Consider the following 16674-nt stretch of genomic DNA (forward strand, 5'->3'; position numbering starts at 1 on the left):
TGTTGGGGCCCTCATCCCCTCTGGTTCTTTCACTCTTTCTGCCTGCCTTTCCTTAGGGTTCCCAGAACTCTGAGGGGAAAAATGTGATGGAGACATCCTCTGTTAGGGCTGAGTGTTCCAAGATCTCTTACTCTCTGCATAATGTCTGACAGTGGGCCTCTGCATTTGCTGCCATCTGCTATAGGAAGAAGTTTCGCTGATGATGGATGAACTATGTCTGTAGTAGAATGATGTCATTAGGATCATAATACTACTTTTTGTAATTGCTGTCGTTTAACAGAGCAATAGTATTTGATTTTGCCCTAGTCTCAGGTTCTTGGTCTGCCATGCACTGTTGGTATTGGTTACATCATGAGGAGTGAGTCTTAAGTAAAGTCAAGTATTTATTGGTCACTTCCACAAGCTTTGTCCCCACCATTGTGCTTGCACCTCTTGCAGGCAGGACACGATAATAGACAAAAGGGTTTGTTTGTTGGGGTGGTGTTTATGTTTCTCCTTGGTAGCTTTCAAACCACTTTCCTGTCCCAAGACACTAGAAAGTAGGGTGAAGTTTCCATGCAGACACCAGCTTGACTGCTTTGTGTTCAATGAGTTCTGTAGGTGTTGTCTTCACCAATGGGGCCTTACCTATAGTTTTGGTAACAGTCTGGATTCTTTGGGTATCTCTGTGGGACCTCTTTGGTCAGCATCTCAATCAGATATAACTAAATCCTGGAACTAGAAACTTCCTTTGGTGAAAAATGATGGCCATCTAGGGCTCTGTCTTCCCCATTATTTTATAATTTTATTTAGATTGCCTTCATATATATATATATATATATATTAGGAAGTATCTACTGTAATAGGTTTCAAATGACCCTTAATTTTAGCTGTCTCTCCCCATAAGTCCTTCCTTTCCTTCCCTCTTCCCAATTGATCCTCCTGTTCCAGCCATCCTTATCCATTCACAACTATCCATTCTTTTTATCTTTCCTAAGGAGCCATGTTTGTTCCCCTTAGAGCCTTAGTCTATACCTAACTTCTGTGTTTCTACAGATTATAGCTTGATTATCATTGACTTAACACCGAATATACACATATAAGTGAATACATGCCATATTTGTCTTCCTGGGTCTGAAATAACTCACTCAGGATTATTTTTTCTAATTATATCCATTTACCTGTGAATTTCATAATTCTATTTTTAATGGTTGATTAATACTCCATTATGTAAAGGTTTTATGTTTTAAATTCATCCCTCTCATGAAGGTCATTTCCAGTTTCTGGCTATTATTAATAGAGCAGTAATGAACATAATTGGGCAAGTATCTCTGTAGTAGGTTGAAGAATACACACAAAAGTGATATAGCTGGATCTTGAGGTAGATTGATTCCCATCTTCCTGAGGAAGTACCACACTGATTTCCACAGCGGCTTCACAAGTTTGTATTACTAAAGGAGTGGATTAGTGCTCTCTTAATTCCACATACTTAGCAGTATTAATGGTCACTTATTTTATTGATCTTAGCCATTTGGAACAAGTGTAAGATGAAATCTCAAACTAGTTTTGATTTGCATTTCCCTGATGGATAAGGATTTCTTTCAGTGGTTTTCAGCCATTTGAGACTCTTCTATTGAAAATTCTCTGTTTAGATCTGTACCTCATTTTAATCAGGTTATGTGTTTTCTTGATATATAGTTTTTTGAGTGTTTTATGTGTTTTGGATATTAGCCCTTATTGGATGTATAGTTGGTTAAAACCCTTTTCCAATTCTCTTGGCTACATCAGTTTTGTCCAACTGATGCTGTCCTTTCCTTACAGAAACTACTCAGTTTCATGAGCTCCTATATATTAAGTCTTGATCTTAGTGCCTGGACTACCAATGCTCTATTCGGAAAGTCTGTTTCTGCACCAATGAGTACAAGACTATTCTCCATTTTCTCTTCTATAAGGTTCAGTGTATCTGGGTTTGTGTTGAAGTGTTTGATCCATTTGGAGTTGAGTTTTGCCATGCACTCTTCTTTTAATGCGTAGTGCACAGAAGGTGCACTGCTACTACTCCTCATACAATTTAAACAGTCATCTACTGTTTTGGAAACAGAAGTTAAATCTCATCAGGTGATGCCTTTAGCTCAAAAGACAGCACTACGGGGTGGTGTTGTTCAAGTCTTGATTTTTATTCTGATGCCATATGGTGACACTCTTTATTACTATTCTCTTGGAATTTAATATTTGGAAATAGGCAGACAAAGAGTTGAAATATCTGTATCATACTATATGGAGAAAAATCAGGTGGATGTTATTATATATTTTAATATTGGGACCTGTCAATGTCCACATTTTTATGCCTTTCCTTTATTTGTCATTTCTTGCTTTTTCCAACCCCAGCCAGCATTTCATCAGGTTGGAGCTCTTTAGCAAACTAACATAGCTAAAGTTTGATCACTGAAGAATCTGCATCTTGATGTCACTTCACACAGGCTTTAAGTTGTACCAAGAACCTGTTTGGGCAAAGAGTATCTTTGATATTATGTTTAGGTGATTATTTTTAAGCATCATTTTTCCATATTATTTCTGCAATGAGGGTCCCAAGGAGCATAAATGGAAACATATACTTTAAGTTCAATAGACCCTCTTTTATGCTTCCTGTTGTGACCATTACTTCTTTAGGATATAAAACCTTTGCATAGCAGAGTCCAAAGCTGGTGAGGAAAAAAAGTTAGTATTTTCTAAATCAGTGATGCGTTTTAAGTAAGAGCCCTGACATCTCAGATCCATTCCTTTGGTACTTGGGAGAAAATAGTAACTTCTATTCATTATGAATATGCACAGGTTATGATGCTACATAGCATTTTGCATGATGATGTCACAGCTAAACTGAGTGCTGATTTGACACCCAAATATCATGTTGAATATCTACTGCCCTAATCCAGATGATAAAATGGAAACACAGTTAACACACCATGCCCATAAAAAATTGTCATAATCGGGACTAATACCAGCCTGAACTGATGACTAATGAACATACAGAAATGGCCAGAAGAAGATGGAATTTATTGAGACAATGCTCGTAATAGTATAATCCACATGACGAGAAAGATGGATGAATCAAAGGCAACTTTCTTTCAGAGTAATTGGTGATGTCATTTTTTCTGTGAGGGGACAAATATAGATTAGAAGAGTGTTAAAGGGAATTGAGGGGACAGGAAGTTACATCTATGACATGTTGAATTTGAATTTTCTGTGAACGATTTAAGTGAAAATGACTGATAAGTAGCAGAAGATAGAATTCCAAGACTGTAGAGAACAGATAGGCTGAAATAAACCCACCTGTAGGGTGTTCAGAAAATGCTGTGCTGGGTGAGCCCAGGGAGGAAATACAGGGTATCATAAGAAACCACCAGAGACACAGCGTAGGCCTAGAGGACAGAGCTGCTCTACTGGACATGCAGCTCGATTTGACTGGATGGATGTGTGTGGGAACCAGGAAGCAAGTTCATTTCTAGGAAGGGACATCAGTGAAACTGGAAGGAAAGTAGGTGGAAAACAGCAGCTATCTTTGCACGTGGAGCCATGGGTGTGTAACAGTTCTGCATGTGAGACATAGGGAGTTGATATTGATGTTCAAATAGAGTATGTAGTAAAGAAGGAATGCACCATGTGATAAAAAGGGAAACTAGAAATGGTCAATGACTGCCAAGTGAGAGTTCAAGGGGAGGGTAGGAAAATGAATACTAGTCTTAGAAGTGTCCGACCTGCCCTCTGCATTCACCTGGAATGGAGGCCTCTGCTTTAAAAACAAAACAAGTGAAAGTGAATGAATACTGCATGTTCACACTTCACTGAAAGTGTTTGTGTCATTTTAATGAACGGCTAATTATTTCACAAACCAAAAAGGAACAGTGAGAAGATAAAAACAAGATACACCAGCCTCCAGAAATAAATCTGAGTCACTCTCCATGAAACCCAAATTAAACAAAAGAAAACAAAAAGCTTGTGAAAGAACAAAAAAGATTTTGATTGGACAATGAGGGAGTCATGAGTAACAGAAACTATATTATGAATTATTATTTAATCTGTAATTTAAATCTGTATTAAATCTATGAAGAAACATAATGAAAAATTAAGAACACATAAACAGTTGAAAATCATAATGCTCATGTCTTCTGATGGAAAAAAATATTTGAAGGCCAATTTCAATAGACTAAGAAATAAAGGTAAGTGAAAAGATAAACGTGAAAGTCATCTAAACAGAGAGATCATTCAAATTAATCATGCAGCTAGTACAAGTCTAGGCACAGCTTTTAAAAATATGTTTGAAAGGAAAACCTATATGTTTTAGATGAATTAGAACATATGTGTACAATATACCTCACACATCCCATAGTGTAAGCACAAGGATTGAAATTACATAGAAAGCACAACTATAAATATTTTGTGATTAGGAGGCTTGCCGTTGACATATGTTTTTACAAACTTAGAAGAATGTCTTTCTATATCCACATAGGTTAAAACCATAATAAAATAAGAGAAAAGGAAATTAGGGAAGCAAACATTTAAATGATAATCATGAAAATTATAGTTTTTTTATTTAGATTAGAAACACTCTTATTTTACATATCAATTCCAGTTCTCTCTCCCTCCCATCCTCCCATGTCCCCCACCAACCCCCCACCAGTCCCCTTTCTGATCCTCAGGGAGAATAAGACCTTCCATGAGGTAATCATCAAAGTTTGTCACATTTTGAAGGGCTGGGCCTAAGCCCACCCCCTTGTCTAGGCAGAGAGAGTATCCATCTAAGGGGAATGGGCTCCCAAAGTCCATTCCTATACTAGGGATAAATACTGATCCACTCCCAAAGGTCCCATAGACTGTCCAGGATTCCTAACTGAAACCCACATGCAGGGGGCCTGGTTCAGTCCTATGATGGTTTTGCAGCTGTCAGTCTAGGGACCATGAGCTCCCTTTTGTTTAGGTTAGCTGTTTCTGTGGGTTTCCACATCCTGGACTTGACCCCTTTGCTCATCACTCCTCCCTCTTTGCAATTAGACTCCAGAAGTTCAGTTCAGTGATTACTTGTTGGTGTCTGCTTCTGCTTCCATCAACTACTAGATGAAGGCTCTAGGATGGCACATAAGGTGGTCATCAGTCTCATTATCAGGGAAGGGCATTTAAGGTAACCTCTCCACTATTGCTTAGATTCTTAGTTAGGGTCATCCCTGTATAACTCTGGACATTTCCCAAGTGCCAGAATTATCTTTAAACCTAAAAGGGCTCCCTGATGGGGGAAGTCCTCTTTTATGGTATCTCTTTTCATGCTCTCCTCTATTCTCCCCACTCCTAGACTCAATCTTCCTGCTCCCTCATGTCCTCCTCCCCCCTCCTTTTCTTCCCTTCTCTTTCTCCTAACTCCCTCTCCCCTCCCCTGTGTTCACAATTTGCTCAAAAGATCTTGCCCCTTCCCCCTTTGCCAGGGGACATGTGTGTCTCTCTTAGGGTCCTCCATGTTTCTTAGCCTCTCTGGAAGTGTAGATTGTAGGCTGGTAATCCTTTGCTGTATTCTAATATTCATATATGGGTGAGTACATACCATGTTTGTCTTTTTATGATTGGGTTGCCTCACTCAGGATGGTTTCTTCTAGTTCCATCCATTTGCCTGAGAATTTCAAGATTCCCTTTTTTTCTGCTGAGTAGTACTCCATTGTGTAAATGTATCACATTTTCTTCATCCATTTTTCAGTTGAGGGGCATCTACGTTGATTCCAGGTTCTGGCTATTATTAATAATGTTGCTATGAACATAGTGGAGCAGATGTCCTTGTTGTATGAATGTGCATCTTTAGGGTATATGCCTAAGAGTGGATCTTGAGGTAGACTGATTCCCATTTTCCTGAGAAACCTCCACACTAATTTACAAAGTGACTACAAGTTTATATTCCCCCCGTAGTGAAGGAGTGTTTCCCTTTCTCCACATCCTCTCCAGCATAAACTATTATTGGTGTTATTGATTTTAGTCAATCTGACAGCAGAAAGATGGTATCTCAGAGTTTTGATTTGCATTTTCCTGGTGGCTAAGGATGTTGAGCACTTTCTTAAGTGTCTTTCAGTCATTTTAGATTCCTCTATTGAGAATTTTCTATTTAGTTCTTTTAAAATTGTATTCTTTTTTGTTTTGGTGACTAGATTCTTAAGTTCTTTGTATATTTTGGAAATCAGCTCTCTGAAAACGTGGGGTTAAGGAATATCTTTTCCCATTCTGTGGGCTACCTTTTTGTCTTGCTGACTGTGTCCTTTGCCTTACAGAAGCTTCTAAGTTTCAAGAAGTCCCATTTATTAATTGTTGAACTCAGTGTATGTGCTATTGGTGTTATATTCAGGAAGTTGTCTCCTGTACCAATTCATTCAAGGATACCTCACACGTTCTCTTCTAAGAGGTTCAGCGTGGCTGGGTTTATGTTGAGATCTTTGGTCCATTTGGACCTAAGTTTTCTTGCATGGTGATAGATATGGATCTATCTGCAGTCTTCTACCTGTCAGCATCCAGTTGTGCCAGCATCATTTAGTGAAGATGCTTTCTTTTTTCCATTAAAACTTTAGCTTCTCTGTAAAAAAAAAAATCAGGTGTTTGTAGGTGTGTGGGTTAATATCAGGGTTTTCAATTTAATTCCATTGGCAGGAAAAATGCATCAAGATGAAATCACAATTCTGAACATCTATGCACTGAAAATTATAGTCTTAAAGAGCTATTATTAACAATGTTTCAAATCTAAGAAATTTTCTGGAAGAACCATTTCAAGTTTTCACATAAAATAAAATTTGTGTGCTGCTCACACATTAAGGAAATTTTTGGCTCCTTGGCTGACAAGGCCAGTGTAATCTTGAGGCCGTGAACTGACAGGCATAGCACATAAACATGAATTTCAGATAGATAGCATCTTTAAGTCTATCATTTCAATACATTACTGTAGCAAATTTTTTCAAAAGTTTTCCTTAGTGCTATTTCTTCATATTCCAGAAATAATGCATGGAACAGCCAGTAAGATAAATTGGGAAGGCCATTCTATCAGCTACCTCACAGTACACTGTGAGGGAAGGCCAGGACACTGAACCCAGGATGCATTCACTCCAGTCAGAACACACTGTGAAATATTAGAAAATCAATTAGCATCTAGAAGGCTTGCATCTTCTCAAGAATACTAGGGGCTGTTCCCTGGAAGTCAATTTCTTTAAAAGAGGAACTGTGTTTTCCTATGAACAACTTTTAAAAATTCAGGTGGGAGCAATGGAAATTAACCTAAAAGTAAAAATAAATTTGTGAAGTCTGAGCTAATTTTTAGAATAAGCAAAACCAAATGCCAGGAATTTTTGTCAAGAAGTATTTCTCTAATATAATTATCACAGTATATTTTCCTAATTATCATGAATAGGTTCCTGAAAATGATACTAAAACATACCTTCAGGTCCTGGTTCACCGAGGTCTGATCAATCTTTTCTGATGCCCAGAATATCATCAGCCTTTACGGTCCCTTCCTATCATACTGTCTTGGTAAACACTTAAACCCACAGCTCTCAGTAAGTAGATTTGAGGGTTACTCTAGCAATTTTCAGGTCTTATTTTAATAACTTCCTGAAATAAATGTATATTCTAAATTTGTTTTTCACAATTGACATACAGTCTCTGATGTTTGCTGTCTAAAATAATCAAATGGTTTAATATTACAATGTGATATGTGTGTAAATATGACTGAATGTTACAGTGTTCAACCTGCCTTAAATATATTTGGTTTCTTATGACTTTTGTATCCTCTTACAAGCTTGAGAGCTTTAGGGACTGAATACAATATTTTGTTAAACAATGAGAAGAGCCACCATGGAAATAATTGCACAATTTTTCCAAGGAATGTAAGCTATGATGCTATGACTTAAATAAATGTAGGCCCAAAGTTTTTACTGGAAATACTATTGTCAGGATGTTAATTGCACCCAAATTAATCTATATAAATAATATGCCCACAATTTCTCTATGAACTCCTCATAGAATACATCTAATTTTATAAAGAAAGAACTGGCAAATGAAAATAGTCAGAAAAAATGAGAACAAGTGATGAAGGAAATTCATGATATCAGGAATAAAAGTATATTGGGTCATCACAGTGGGAAAACCAGGTATCTGCTCAGAAACAATAGATCATTGCAATAGAATAGGAATCATGTGAGCCAGATATCTGCACATCTACTTCAATACCCACATGTTTAAGAAAATCCTGTGTTAATAATATATATGTATGAGTCATTTGTTGTTGTTTTGGTTTTTGTTTTTCTTAATTTGGAGAAGGACTTACTGCTCCTGGTGTCAGAGCTACTCTACAAGTAAATGGACTATGAAGCTGATTTTGGACTTGAACAGTTGAAATTTTAGGTGAGTAAGAAAGTACAAATGGGAGGAGTGACAGAAATTAGACAGGATATATAATTTTGAGGAATTACTGTGTTTGTGGACACAAGGGGAAAAGGAGACTGTGAAGAGACCCTTAGAAGGGGTCCTCATTCTCAAAGTCTAGAAAGGAAAGGCACTATAAGAGGTACTACCCCCAAAATTCAGTGGGTGAGGTAGCCTGACTCAGGAAATTAAGGGACTGCTGGAGCTGTGAGAGAAGAAGTCAGAGCTAAAAAGAAAAGAATTGATGAGAATTGTACTCTGCACTTGGGAGGCAGAGGCATTGAATTGGTGAGTTCAAGGCCAGTCTTTCTACAAAGTGAGTTCCAGGACAGCCAGAGCCTCTACACAGAGAGACCCTGTCTCAAAAATGCTAGAGGAAGGAGGGAGGGAAGGAGGGAGAGAGGGAGAGAGACAGGGAGGGAGGGAGGGAGGGAGGGAGGGAGGGAGGGAGGGAGGGAGGGAGGGAGGGAGGGAGGGAGGGAGGGAGGGAAGGTTGTATTCAAATTCAACCTCCATTTAAATATGCTGATAGGAAACCACAGGTAGGAATGATGTGACAGGAGCCATCTTTATTGAAATCATGCCAGGCACTTTTGTATTGCTGTTATTTTTTTTTAACATTTGTATCTGTTTTAAACTTGTATATAAGTTTATCGATGTGTAATTGCCTAATTAACCACATTGTTCTGTGAACTGATAACCACATCCTTAAAAGTTCTCTCCTGCCATTTTTTACTGAGTCGCCATCTCCACCCAAGTCCCTGACAGAAGCTGGCCTCCCTTGTGTCTACACTGTTCTGCTTAGTTTCAGTAGAGAAAATAGCAGACTTGTGTCCTTTCCAGTCTGGTCTCCTTCCTTTAAAGTGACACAGGCTTTTGAGATTTTGTTTTGAATATGTTCTTTCTGTTGCTGGATAGTGTTTCTTTGACAAATATCCCACAAGTTTTCCATTATCAAAATTAACCCTTACACTTACTATTGGGTAATTTTTAATATTTCTAATTTATTGAAGGCAGGACTGAGGATTCATGAACTTCTTTGGCTTCCTGGCTAGTAATAACTGAAGCTGGGATTCACACCAAGTCTGTATGACCCCTAAACCCAAGCACAGCATGTAAGCCAAGATGGAAAATACATACTTTACTAAAGAGGAAAACTAGGAAGAAATTTCACAGAGATGGAACAAATGATATCTCAGAAATGTATTGACAATTTATCTCTCCTTAAAAAATCAATATGGCATGCTTTTTTTTTTAAGAGGGTGAGCCAGTTCTTTTTTGTGCCCCTCCCCCATCCCATTTCCTGTGTTTCAGTGTTTTAAATGACAATGAGAATTGGGGGTTTGAAAAAGCTACTTTGCACCCCTGGAGCAGTGTTAAGAGCTTGAAGAATATTGAACTTCTGATTTGGATCGGTTCCTGGGGACATTTGCCACAGCCACATGCTGCCATCAAATGTACAGTGCACCGAGAGAAGCAGCCACACTATAGATAGAAAAAGGACAAACTGCATGGGAATCTGTTCGCTTCTAAATATAACAGTTCATTTTCGTGTTTATGTAGAGCAGTATCAAAGCTCTGCTTTGCCAATACTGGATCTTATTTAATTCTTAGATTTATATTAGTTCACCCATTGCCTGACTTTTGAATGTCTTATCTCCTCCCAGGAGTGATTTTGTGCAGACTTAGAAAACAAGAAGGCCAGAATTCTCACTGCCTTTGGTCCCGCAGCAAGCTCCCTCCAGTTTTGAACATAATCAAGGCACCCTGCAAGGGCCACCGCAAGGGAATGTGTTTCACATCACAACACAGATGGCTTGTTTACAGCGTTTTCCCTTCTAGGAGAAATTTTAGGGATGGATTCAAATTTTACTCCTTGTTGCCGTGTGTGTCTTATATTTCTATTCCTGTCAAAATCGGGTGATGCCCTCGAAATACTGCAAGAAACCATTCTGCTCTCCTTCCTTGTATTGTGTGAAGAGGCACAGAGTTGGAAGGTACAGAGACCTCCTCTCTGCTGCTTTACAACTCATAAGCAGCAATGTCCAACATCCTTGAAACCACTCAAGGCTCATCTTGATGCAAACAAAGTGACATCTGGACCCTCTCTGAACTTTGGAAAGAGCATATTAAGTGATTGATTGGCCCATCTACTTGGTCCTTATGTATAAAGACTTCCAGCCAGCCTTTCTTTGTTCCCATACTGATTCTTGGCCTTTATTGTATAGTACAATTTCCTGGGAAGGCACCATCACATTCTGAATGAATTGTTTCCAGAATGGAGGCCTGAACACCAGAACTGTCAGTTTCCCTCATGATCATAATGAGCAGCCTAGGCTGAAAACACAGGTCCAGAATTGACAAGTGTTCCATAGGAGGCCGATAGAGGACTTTATTTGCCTCTTTTCTCATTATGCTTATAAAAGATGTGTTTGCCATTTAAGGTTATAGAAGTGCAGGGATGTGGGAAGGTTTCCATAGTGATGAATATTTATGGAGAGCATGGCAGCTCTCTTATCGTGCATCCAACAGGTTGGGGAGAATGTTTTGTAACCTTCTGTAAGAACAGGAAATGCATCTAGCTACCGAAGCGCTTTTCTTCCAGCATCTTATCTTAAAAGATATTTAGTAAGCTCTTCTCTCAAAATTAGCAAGAAGCCTAGTCCTCGATGCTGAAGTAACACCAAAAAAGTATACTTCTTCTGGAAACCGAAGACATAATATGCCATCATCTGGCCAGAACGATATTGTGACTGTCCTTTGCATATAGGCTAGGACACTCAGCAGCATCCCTGTGCACTTTCTTCAAGTATCAGCAATCTCTGTTCCAAATTTGACAATAAAACATGTCTACACATATTGCTGAACACCACACTAGAAGCAAAAATACCTTGGGTTGGGAAACATCATTCTAAGAATAATGCTTGTCTTGTATCCTTTCAGTGCTGACTTATGTCCAAGTTGTCACACTCATTTTCTCATTAAATACCTGTTTACAAAGCTATGCCAATATATTTTGTCAAACTGGGACAAGCACTGTTATATTGGCAGTATAGTTAATCTTCAAACATGTTAGAAAAGGTCTCTTATCATGGAAAAGTGTAAGGTGACACGGGAGACAAAAAGTATAAGAAAGCAATGAACAAGACTCTATATCACAACAACAGTTGGAGTAGCCTAGGAAATATGCCTGCTTCTGTATACTTGGAAGGAACACAATACTGTTTCAGGATATTTGCATGGTAAGTGATGAGCTCAGTTATTTTCATGTTTTATACACATGTCATAGTTCACAAATGATACTTTATTGTTAATTAATCACAAAATATATACTAATGATAATGGAACACAAAATTTTCACCATATATTATATTAAATTGTTAAATGTTACAAAGATCATCCTATCAAATTCTTACTATCCTATACAAGTGAGGTGATAAACATTAAATATATCTGTTAGTATCAGTTATTAGTGTGAGAGCTAAATCTGTACCCACTCACCTTGATTAAAAAGTTCCCATCTGGCAACATAGGAGTTGCTGACCCCTTAACAGCAACAACAAGATTTTAGAGGATATGGCGGCAGCTCATAAGGCTATGCAGTTCTCCTACAATTCTTCTGTTCCCATTACTTCACATTTATGCCAAATGTAGTTTTTATTAAATGCAAAGGGGCATGTCACCTACAGGCTATTCATTTTCATGTTCCATGTCAGTGGCTCTGCCATCATACCTGAGCCAGGAACATCACGGAGACTGTGCCTAGGATGCCCATCTTCATAGATGTCAAGAGAGTATGGGCTTTTGAGGGTTTCTTTATTCTTTATTCTACTCATAGCCTGAAGGGCACAGTTAAGAGTGACCCTCCTGGGTGGTGATATATGCTCTAACAGAGTGATGGGTAATTGAACCCTTTTTGTCTTCTTCTTTTGGGGGGGGCTTTTAGAGACAGGGTTTCTCTGTATTGCTTTGGAGGCTGTCTTGGAACTTTCTTTGTAGACCAGGCTGGCCTCAAACTCACAGAGATCTGCCTGCCTCTGCCTCCCGAGTCCTGGGATTAAAGGTATTCGCCACCAACTCCCAGCCAACTGAAACCTTTTCTACTGTCATACCAGCCACAGATTAGTCCAAGTTTATATTTTGTGAATTTCAAGAGCAGAATATAGCATGTAACTAACTCAAAACCAATAATAAAACTAAATGCTATATATTTACTTTCAGACATCACATTTTAAAGGAAAGTACACTATTTTTTATTTTACAAAAATAACCTGAATGTTTTACATTTCACTTCCAGTGTTTTCTCAAAGTGAAATCTGACTCATATTTCTTTCTCATATGTAGTAAGATTTCTAGGACAATCTTTATTTAAACAATTGCATTACTATGTCACAAGAAAGGCACTCTTCAGTGTAATACAGACGCAACAAGAATGGTAACTCCAGTTCAAATCTTTACCATATATCATAGTAGTATAAGAAACTTAGAAGATCATGTGTCCTATGCTCTACAGTACTTTATCAACCTGACAGACATTAAAAATAAGTGTCATTAGAAATGATAGAAGACCTTCATTGCTGTAGTACTTATCCAGTCATCACAATAATTTGTTAATTTGAACACACAATACTGTCTCAAAATATAATTCATATTTTATAAATCAGATTTAAGACAAATATATATGCATATTATATAAGTGTCACTATATATTTATGTTAAGTGTTTTCAGAAGGTATTGGGTCTTTTTTACATTTATTAACTTATTTACATATTTATTTGGGGGGATGAAGATGTAGATATTCATGCTTTGGAGCACATTTAGTGGTCAGAGGACAACTTTGTTGAGTGGAATCTGTCCCTCCACCATGCATATGTAGTGACCTCAGGTCATCACCTTTGTCAGTAGGTACCACTGGACCATCCATCTCCAGGAAGGATTTTTGAAAGTTTTAATATTGTACTTATTTTTATTATATTTATTTTTGGTAGAAGGTCACACATGCAACAAAGGGGTGTGTGGAGAAGACAACTAGCTGGAGTAAGTTTTCTGTGTCCACCATGTGGGTTCCAATTATGACAGAAGTAGGCTTCACAACAACTTTACCCCGAACTATCTCACCAGATCCAAAACTTAATATTTTAAAGAAAGGCTGAAGAAATATAATACTTTCACAATTCTGATTATTTACCCCTGCTTTGACACAAATCATCCAGTAATTATTTTTCTTACTCTGTTTTCTGAATATTATGACCGTCATTGATGTCTTACAGGAAACTAGAAGTGAGAACACACAGCAGATGAAATAATATGGGCTTTACATATTCTTATAAGTGTGAAGGATAGTTCTCTTGGCTTTCTTATATTTTTGGTTGTAAGCCTAGTTTTTAGCAGCTGTGCCATCTCTCCAGACCAACAAGCCTTGTTCTCTAAAGAGAGTGTTTTCTTTCACAGGTCTGGCTTACCTAGAACATGCTGTGTACCCCAGGCTGTCACTGCCAATTCTTGGATGAGCTTCCTGTCTGTGGTTCCTGAATGCTGGGATTATAGGCCTGTTCACCACACCAGACTTTGTAAATTTTTGACATCTACTCTACTGTGCTTCTTTGATTTTAAGTAAATAAAAGCTCAACTCAACTTTTAGCTTAGTGCAGTAACAGGCAAGGTTCTCTGTTGTCATGTTGTATATTTAGGTAAGTGACTCTGAACCATTAAGGATATAGATTAAACATATCCTTGGCTCACACACACACACACACACACACATAAGGTTTATTCATCCAATGAAAACTTTTAACTCATAATCTCTGATTGCAGTCCCTCCCAGCATCCTTAAAGTAGCTTTATTTTTAAATTAAATTTTAGATGAGATTACCAAATAATTGTTTTCATTATAGCACACATACAATATAATAATTTTATGCATGTACATCATTATACTTTCTTCTGAGTCATCTCTCCTCCATTTCCACATGCTTCCTGATCTGCTTTATGGATCCTCTCTTTCCCAGAGTTCTTCCTCCACTTTTATAAATCATAACATCCAACTGCCCCCTCTTTTCCCAACCTTCTTTAGCACATCTTCCTCACCTTTCATGATTCCCTTGATAGTTTCATCAAGACACCACACACACACAAGCGCACACACACTCACACATGCACACACGCTCACACACACAAACACACATATGATCACAAGCACGTGCACTTTAAATCTAGGTCACACACAGAAGAGAAAACACTCTGTATTCATCATAATATGTTGTTTATTTCCTTAAACATAATGATTTCTAATTCCATCTATCTTCCTGAAAATGCAGTTGTTTAATATATTTATTTATAGATACATAAAATTCCATTTTATATCACCTTTTCTTTATTCCCTCTTCCATATAAACATCTGAGCTTTTTCCTGGCCATTGTGAAAAGAGTATTAAGCAATGTGGATGTACAAGTGTGTCTGGGAAACTGTAGCCTATTCATGGCTGTGCACCCATGTGGTGTAGGTGGTAGTGTTATTTTGTTTTTGTTTTTTTTTTTTTGGTGAACCTTTGCATTGATTTCCATAGTGACTTTAGAAGTTTGCACTCTCACAAGCAGTGAGTAATGGGTCCTCATTCACCAAATCCATACTGACATTTGTTCCTGATTTCTTGGAAGTCTTCCTGACTCAGTGAAAGACAATGTCAAAGCAGTTTTCACTTGCATTTCCACAATGGCTAAGAATGCTCAACACCTTTTCAAGCATTTATTGACCATTTGTATTTCTCCTTTTGAGAACTGTCTACTCAATTTGTTAGCCCACTTAATTATTGGATAATTTAGATGTTTAGTTTTGTTTTTTTGGTGTTTAGTTTTTTAGAGTCCCACATGTACCCTAGAAGTTAGACCTCTGTCATATGTGTACCTGGTGAAGATACTTTCCCATTCTGCTCGCTGTCTCTTTATCTGGCCTCCTGATTCTTCTCCATAATGTTAGGATTATAGATGTTAGGATTATACCATGCTGGGGATTAAAGCTAGGGCATACTAAACAATCCACCTACTAGCTGAGCTACAATCCTAGCTTAGTTTGCTGAATTTAACTGACACATTACATCCATGTTCATCAGGGAAATTGTTTTAGAGTTTTACCTTATACTTTGATCTTTAGCATAAGAGTAATCCTAGCTTTGTATCTTCAGTTTGAAAGTACTGTCTCTTCCTGTCTCATGCAGCAGTTTGAGAAGCACTGATTTGGGGCCTTCTTTACATGTTTATTTAAGGTCGTTAGTGAATCCATTTTGTTGTGAGCCTTTCTTTGCTCAGCAGGTTCGTATTACTGCTTCAATCACATTGATTATCATGGATCTATATGAACATTCTTATCATTTTCATTTTGCTATGTCCAGGAATTTCTTTATTTCTTTCACATTTCCAGATTTTATAATATGAATTTCAAAATATTCAATAATAATTTTATATTCACTATAATCTGTGGTAGCCTCCCCCCTTTTACATCTAATTTTATTAATTTGGGGTTTATCTCTCTTTGTTTTGTTTAGTTTGTCTAGGGGTTTCCAATCTTATTTAGTTTTCCAAAGAACCAAATCCTCATTTGATGGATTCTATATAATAATTATGTAGTCTCTATTTTATTAATTTCTGGCTTTACCTGCAAACTGGAGGTGAGGATTTCTCCTTGTTCTCTAAGACCTTGAGGTGAGTCATTTGGGCTATTTATTGAGATTTTTCTTATTTTTAAAAATATAATCATTTATAATTGTAAACTTTCAGCTTCCAGCTGCCTTAGCAGTGTGTCCCGAAGACTGGTAAGCTGTGCTTTCAAAACTCAAAAGAAATGTGCAAAGATCATCATTGTTTTTCAGGGTTTTCTAACCATTTTTATTATATTCACAATATGGTATTCAGGTTTTTTGTTGTTATTCAATACAAAGATGCTTGTATGTTTGTAAAGGTAACATCATATTCTGAAAATCATGTTTTTTAAAACACTACATATGTTTTTTCCTGCAACCCACTGTAATTTTAACTCCACTCTGTTGTGTAGTATCACATCATAATCCACTAAAAAATAAAATTGTTTATGAATAATATTGCTTTTACAACCTGTAGTTTTTCCCCACAATTATATGTAAAATACTGAACTTCATATTTTAGTCATTTTTATTTTCCAATAATCAGAGGGGGATTCCATTAGCTGTAAAGTTTCTAGGCCGGGGCAAGATCAGTAGTGCCCAGTGCAGACCAAGGAAATC

Source organism: Mesocricetus auratus, unplaced genomic scaffold, assembly GCF_017639785.1.
Source record: "Mesocricetus auratus isolate SY011 unplaced genomic scaffold, BCM_Maur_2.0 Super-Scaffold_100010, whole genome shotgun sequence".
NCBI classification, from domain to species: domain Eukaryota; kingdom Metazoa; phylum Chordata; class Mammalia; order Rodentia; family Cricetidae; genus Mesocricetus; species Mesocricetus auratus.